We start from the raw sequence: 7355 nt of genomic DNA, 5'->3' as shown, positions 1-7355 counted from the left end.
ATGAGGTTGTTTCGGAAATGAGTCCCGTTGTCTGACTCAATTCTTTCTGGGGTGCCATGTCACCATAGGTCCTGCTTTTCAAGGCCCAGGATAGTGTTCTGGGCAGTGGCATGGGGCACAGGATAGGTTTCCAGCCATCCGGTGGTTGCCTCCACCATTGTAAGCACGTGGCGCTTGCCTTGGCGGGTTTGTGGGAGTGTGATATAATCGATCTGCCAGGCCTCCCCATATTTGTATTTCAGCCATCGTCCTCCATACCAGACAGGCTTTAACCACTTGGCTTGCTTGATTGCAGCGCATGTTTCACATTCATGGATAACCTGTGCAATAGTGTGCATGGTCAATTCCACCCCTCGATCACGAGCCCATCTGTATGTTGCATGTCTTCCTTGATGGCCTGAGGTGTCATGGGCCCACCGAGCTGTAAATGATTCACTCTTATGTTGCCAGTCCAGATCCACCTGAGCCACTTCAATCTTAGCAGCCTGATCCACCTGCTGGTTGTTTTGATGTTCTTCAGTGGCCCGACTCTTGGGTACGTCAGCATCTACGTGACGGACTTTTACAACCAGGTTCTCCACCCGGGCAGCAATATCTTGCCACAATGCGGCAGCCCAGATGGGTTTGCCTCTGCGCTGCCAGTTGCTCCGCTTCCATTGCTGCAACCACCCCCACAGGGCATTTGCCACCATCCATGAGTCAGTACAGAGATAGAGCACTGGCCACTTTTCTCGGTCAGCAATGTCTAAAGCCAGCTGGATGGCCTTTACTTCTGCAAATTGGCTCGATTCACCTTCTCCTTCAGCCGTTTCTACAACTTGTCGCATAGGACTCCATACAGCAGCTTTCCACCTCCGATGCTTTCCCACAAGACGACAGGACCCATCAGTGAACAGGGCATATTCTTTCTCATTTTCTGGTAGTTCATTATACATTGGAGCCTCCTAAGCAGGCGCCACCTCCTCCTCTGGCGATATTCCAAAATCTTTGCCCTCTGGCCAATCCATGATCACTTCCAGGATTCCTGGGCGACTGGGGTTTCCTATTCGAGCCCGTTGTGTGATCAGTGCGACCCACTTACTCCACGTAGCATCAGTTGCATGATGTGTACAGGGGACCCTCCCTCTGAACATCCAGCCCAGCACCGGCAGTCGGGGTGCCAGGAGGAGCTGTGCTTCAGTGCCAATCACTTCCAAAGCAGCTCGAACCCCTTCATATGCTGCTAATATCTCTTTTTCAGTTGGAGTATAGCAGGCCTCAGATCCTCTTGCCCGGGCCCTAGCAGGGCGTGGAGTGGAGGCGAGAGCAGTGGGAGCGGGGCAGTGGTCAGGGCTGCGGCCCACAGAGGCGGCGGGGCCGGCTTGGGCGGGACGGGAGAGGATGGCACTGGAGAGAGCAGGACTGACACGCTATGTTCTCACTTCGCCCCACATAATCTATCTCCTCACGTCCTCCCTTCCCTGGCATCTGGGGACACCAGAAATGTCCTTCAGGGCACGTGATCATAAGAATGGGCAAGGGGCATGAGAGGCAGAGGACCCCGCTGGGGTCAGCACCCTGGGCTCACCTGCTCCTGGCCTGTCACAGAGAGCATCTCTGCCAGCAGAGGTGCTTCTTCTGACGGCACTGCCTGGTTGTGGGATTGCCCAGGGCTGCCCATGGCTGGGCGTTCCCCGTGGCACTAGTACTACCGTGATGCAGTGCATGGCACAAGTACTTGCCCACAGAAAGCATGGACCTGGCATGACATCTCCCACCTGCTTTGGACTCATGGAGATGCACTCTACATTCATGGAGCGCAGGTGTAGGACAGACAGAAGGTGGGACCTGAGAAGGCAGTGTGGCACATCAGTTTGCTGAAATCACCACTAAGTCAGGGACCTGGGACATGAGAGGGGTGGATTCAGAAAGTATCCGTGCCCCCAGGGGGAGTATAAAGGCCCAGGAAGGCCACGAGGGTACTGGAAGAGTTTCCACGGAGCCCGAAGTCATCCTGTGCTCAGTCAGCCTGAAAGGCCCTGTCTGGCTGCGGGAGCCCTGCAGGGCCAGAAGGGCGGGGGATCAAGGGGAAGGAAGGTCCCTGGGCCAGGAGGGACTGTCCTGGGCTCCTCGGCCCTGGAGTGTGGAGGTGACTGGACTTAACCCCTACAAGTCTCGTCCTGACAGCTCAAATGCTGGGTATGCCCTGACAATTAACGGAGTATCTAACAAGCAGCAGAGCTACCCAAAGCTTCATTTCAGCTTAGCACTGTGGTGCTCAGTGACGTCCAAGGTGCAACTGCAGCTCTTCTCCCAGTCCAGGACGCCTTATCTCCTCGTCTGTCTGGTGTGTAAGTGTGGTGCAGTGAACAGAGCGGTCTGTCAAACAGTGCCAAGTGGGTCTCTGTCATCTGTCTGGAGGAGTGTTTTAGGCGACACGGTGTCTTTGGGATCACTGCCCCTTTGTGACTTTGGATTGGCATGGGCCATCACATCTAATGGAAGAGTCACCCACTCAAAGGGATCTCAGTCCCAGAAGGGAGACCATTTCCTGGATTTCAGAAAATACAAGCTTAGTTTCTCAGAAACACTTTCTAGAATAAACTGACTTCTTTAGCCTTATCAGAAATAACCTGTCACGCTAAGAGAGGATTTGTTTGGGCCAGGCAATGGGACCTGATGAGATGCATCCCCGAGTCCTGAGGGAACTGGCTGGTGTAGTTGCCAAGCCACTCTCCATGATATTTGAAAAGTCATGGCAGTCAGGTGAAGTCCCCAGTGATTGGAAAAAGGGAAACATTGCACCCATTTTTGAAAAGGGTAGAAAGGAGGACCCTGGGAACTACCGACCTGTCAGCCTCACTTCTGTGCCTGGGAAGATCATGGAACAGATCCTCCTGGAAGCTGTGTTCAGGCACATGGAGGACAGGGAGGTGATTCGAGACAGCCAGCATGGCTTCACCAAGGGCAAGGCTTGCCTGACCAACCTAGTGGCTTTCTATGACGGAACGACTACATCAGTGGACAAGGGAAGAGCCACTGATGTCATCTATGTGGACTGCTGTGAGGTCTTTGACATGGTCCCCCACAACATCCTTCTCTCTAAATTGGAGAGAGATGGATTTGATGGATGGACTATGCAGTGGATAAGGAATTGGTTGGATGGGCGCATCTGGAGGGTAGTGGTCAACGGCTCAATGTCTGGGTGGAGATCATTGGCAAGTGGTGTCCCTCAGGGGTCGTCTGTATTGGGACCAGTACTGTTGAATATCTTCATCGGTGACATAGACAGTGGGATGGAGTGCACCTTCAGCAAATTTGCAGATGACACCAAGCTGAGTGGTGCAGCTGACACACCTGAGGGACAGGATGCCATTCAGAGGGACCTGGACAAGCTCGAGAAGTGGGCGTGTGTGAACCTCATGAGGTTTAACAAGGCCAAGTGCAAGGTCCTGCACCTGGGTCAGGGCAACCCCCGGTAGCAATGCAGGCTGGGGGATGAAGGTAGAGAGGAGTAGCCCTGTGGAGAAGGACTTGGGGGTACTGGTGGATGAAAAGCTGGACATGAGCCAGCAATGTGCTCTCGCAGCCCAGGCGGCCAATCGTATCCTGGGCTGCATCAAAAGCAGCATGGCCAGCAGGTCAAGGGAGGTGGTTCTGCCCCTCTACTCTGCTCTGCTGAGACCCCACCTGGAGTGCTGCCTCCAGCTCTGGAGCCCACAGTACAAGAAAGACACGGACCTGTTGGAGTGGGTCCAGAGGAGGGTCACAGAAATGATCAGGGGGATGGAACACGTCTCCTATGAGGAAAGGCTGAGAGAGTTGGGGTTGTTCAGCCTGGAGAAGAGAAGGCTCTGGGGACACCTTCTTGTGGCCTTTCAATACTTAAAGGGGGCTTATAAGAAGGATGGGGACAGACTTTTTAGTAGGGCCTGTTGTGACAGGACAAGGGGTAACGGTTGTAACTAAAAGAGGGTAGATTCAGACTAGATGTAAGGAAGAAATTTTTTATGATGAGGGCCATGAAACACTGGAACAGGTTGCCCAGAGATGTTGTAGATGTCCCATCCCTGGAAACATTCAAGGTCAGGTTGGACGGGGCTCTGAGCAACCTGATCTAGTTGAAGATGTCCCTGCCGTTTCAGAGGGGTTGGACTAGATGACCTTTAAAGATACCTTCCAACCCAAACCATTCTATGATTCTATGAGGGAACCTGGGTCACCAGAGAGTCTTCCACAGTCACAGGCAGTGCCTGTCCTATTCCTTGAGTCTACACCAAATGCCATCGGGAGGGGCAATGGAGGTGTCTGTACAGGAGACAACACAATGCAAAAATCATCAGAACACATCTCTGCAGCTCTGGTGGCCAGGACCTCTTGAAATATCGGGACCTTCCAACAGTGTAAATTGGATAAAACCCTTCCAAAAACAGGGGCCTCAGGCTGATTGGCAGAGGAAGGAGGAGCAGGGTTGCCAGAACCTGCTCAGAGGAGGGATGACTGATGCAGCTTCCTGCACAGAGGGAGGAGGATCACCACACATCTGTGTGCCTGTGTCAGGAACAAAGACTTTAGTTCTCTGCTTGCCAGCACAAGGACACTTTCCAGTGCTTTCCCAAACTCTAGAGCACTGTGGAAGTGGCTCTGTTGGAAGGGTCGAGTTGCCACAAGCTAAGGACCCTCAACCTCAGGGCTGGGAGCATCCAGGCTGCACTCCTGGGACTCAGGAGCAGAGCCCAGCTACTCCTCAGAGCTCCAGCTCCAGAGGTTTTCAGAGCTCTTCCTTTGCCAGGATTACCTGCTTCTCTCTTCCCCCGCGCTACACTCTAGCCTGGCATTTTCTCCCAAGGTTCAGAGGCGATGTGGGCACTGAAGCTCCGTGAGGCACGTTAGTCCCAGCTTTTCCCAGTCACCTGGCCCAGGGCATTGACTGGCAGGTACAGGACTCCAGGCAAGTGCAGCCTCAGCATCACAGTGCTCCAGGCAGCAGGCCACAAATGTTGCTAGCCACAACCACAGCACCCTGGTCTTTGCAGAGAACCCAGAAGCTGAGGAAAAGACCTCATGGTGATCCACATCAACCCTTCATCCTTGACCCACGGCTGGTGTCTGTCAGAGCAGCACCTACTGAGCTCACCAGCCAACAACGGAAAATCCTGACACAGGCGTGCTTTTTACACACACGGTACACATCTATTATGGCTGCCCGGTGGCTAACAACAGCAGCAGCTGATTTAGCAACGCTGCAGCTGCTTTCTGAGAAGATTTCTAACAAACCCGTCTGGCTGGCACCTTGCTTCCTGATGCTGGACTTGCAGAGAATAGCTAGGAGCTGGACCCCTTCCAAGGGAGGCAGGTCATAGTAAGAGGTGATCCGAATAGGAGTCTCTCAGGCCAGGTGAGGACCCTCGGAAAATGCCAGCCCTGCTGGGAGGCTCTCCGGGCACAAGGCTTGTCCTCCTGGTGCCTCTGCAGTGCTGGGCACAGCCTCCTGCCACCGCTCTTCTTCCTCTGGAGACTGCCCCAGTGCTAAAAGCAGATGCGGAGACAGACTTCTCAGCAGTGCAGCTCCATGAGCTCTAATGAGCCAGGTTAACTGACAGATGTCAGGGCTTGGCTCAGGCAGTTTGAAATCTCCTCCTGATGCCACTTGCTAATGAATATTTGTTTGGCTTTTGAAGAGAGGGTATTTCTCTTAAGGCAGCTTCACCAGGCCAGCTTCCTCTCTGGTGTCCCAGCCTCAGCATTTGCAGCTGCAGAGAATCTGGTTCACCCCAGACACACAACCCTTTGCTGCCATGTGAGCGTGTCAGGGCGGCACCTCTCCCTGCATTGAAGGTGGAACGGGTCCCAGACCTCCACAACCACCCTACGGCGATCACCAGGGATGGGCTGTGTCTTGTCAGACTTTGGGATTACTTTGACTTGTTAGGTGGGGAACCCCTGGACCTACAGCAACAGGGATGGTCTCTAGCTTTGACTTTGTCTCTCATGCACACGCTTTGCGCCTGAACAGGCTGAATGTCCAAACAAGACCCCGCAGCTTGGACCCCAACACACCTTCTCTCTTTCCTGTAATGAGAACACAATCGGTTGAACTCCTTCTGTCCAACCCACAAAAGCCCCAAAGCCCTCTGCTGTCATTAAACCCAACAGGGATGGCTGGTGCCTGATTTACCTTCTTAGCGCTGGGCTTTCAAGGACTTGCCTAAAGCTGTCAGGGGCACAGAGGCAGAGAGCTGGCCGGTGGAGTCCTGGTTCTGAGAGTGTGGGGAGAGGCTGTGCTTCCTCCTGTGCATATGCATCTGCCTGTGCCTGTGGGCATATTCGTGCCTGTGTGCTTGCAGTTGTATGTTCCTCTGCAAATGCACGTGTGAGAGTGAGTGCCTGCCAGTGTGTGTGTGACAAGTGCATTTCTGTGTGTGCCTGTGCATGGGTGTGTGGACACGCATGTTTTTGCAGGGGAGCAAGTAAGTGTGTGTGGTGTCGGTGTGTGCGTGTGTGTGTGTATGTGTGGGGGCATATGTGTGTGCAGGCAAGCACATATATTTCTGTGTTTGTACACGAGGTTGCATATATCTATCTACGTGCAAGTGTGAGTGTGCAAGTGTGTATAAGCACATGCGAACACTTATGTGATGACATGCCTGGAGGGGTGAATGTCTGTGCATGCACGGGAGTTCCCGTGTAACTGGGTGTGCATGCTCATGTGTTTTTACGTGTGCTGACATGTGAGTGAAGGGAGGACGAGCTCCTGGCCATTCTCTTTCAGAGAGACTGAGCATCTCTGGCTCTGTATGCCAGTGGGACGCTTGCAGCCTCCTCTTGGGGATGGATGTTCCTCCTCGTCTGCACGGAGCTCTGCTGGGAGGCAGAAGATGGCCTTGCAGGCCAGCACAATTTCCTGTGCAGAGGGCAGAGGGAAGCAGGAGAGAGGCACGGCAGGGAGAGAGGCTGGGGCTGCTGCCTAAGTGTCCAAAGCGGGGCCAGGAGCTTTCCAAAGAGGGGTTGGGAAGCGTCATCCCCCTGTGGAAGGGGACCTACCGAACTGCTGCAGGAAAGTTCTGGACTTGCTGAAACGCCTCTGCCCAAGGCCTTGCTCAGGGGTTGGTTTGGCAGCACAGACTCGACCCACTCTCGGGCCCCGCACATCTTCAAACTCCTCACAAGCAAAGCCCAAGAGGGGAGGGAGGAAAAGCTACTGAGAGGGGAGGCAAATAGTTCCACACAGACATGTGAACTGAAATGCTGATACGCTGATATAAATTCTCCTTTTCCTCTCAGCTGCTAATTAGGGTGGGGGGTTTTGGCTTTTGAAGAGAACGCATTTACCTGCAAAAGAACCGGGGAGCAACTTCATTAGTTCAACCTCATTT

This window comes from Aptenodytes patagonicus, chromosome 20, assembly GCF_965638725.1.
Source record: "Aptenodytes patagonicus chromosome 20, bAptPat1.pri.cur, whole genome shotgun sequence".
NCBI lineage: Eukaryota > Metazoa > Chordata > Aves > Sphenisciformes > Spheniscidae > Aptenodytes > Aptenodytes patagonicus.
The sequence above is the reverse complement of the archived record's forward strand: the minus strand, read 5'-3'. Positions refer to the sequence as shown.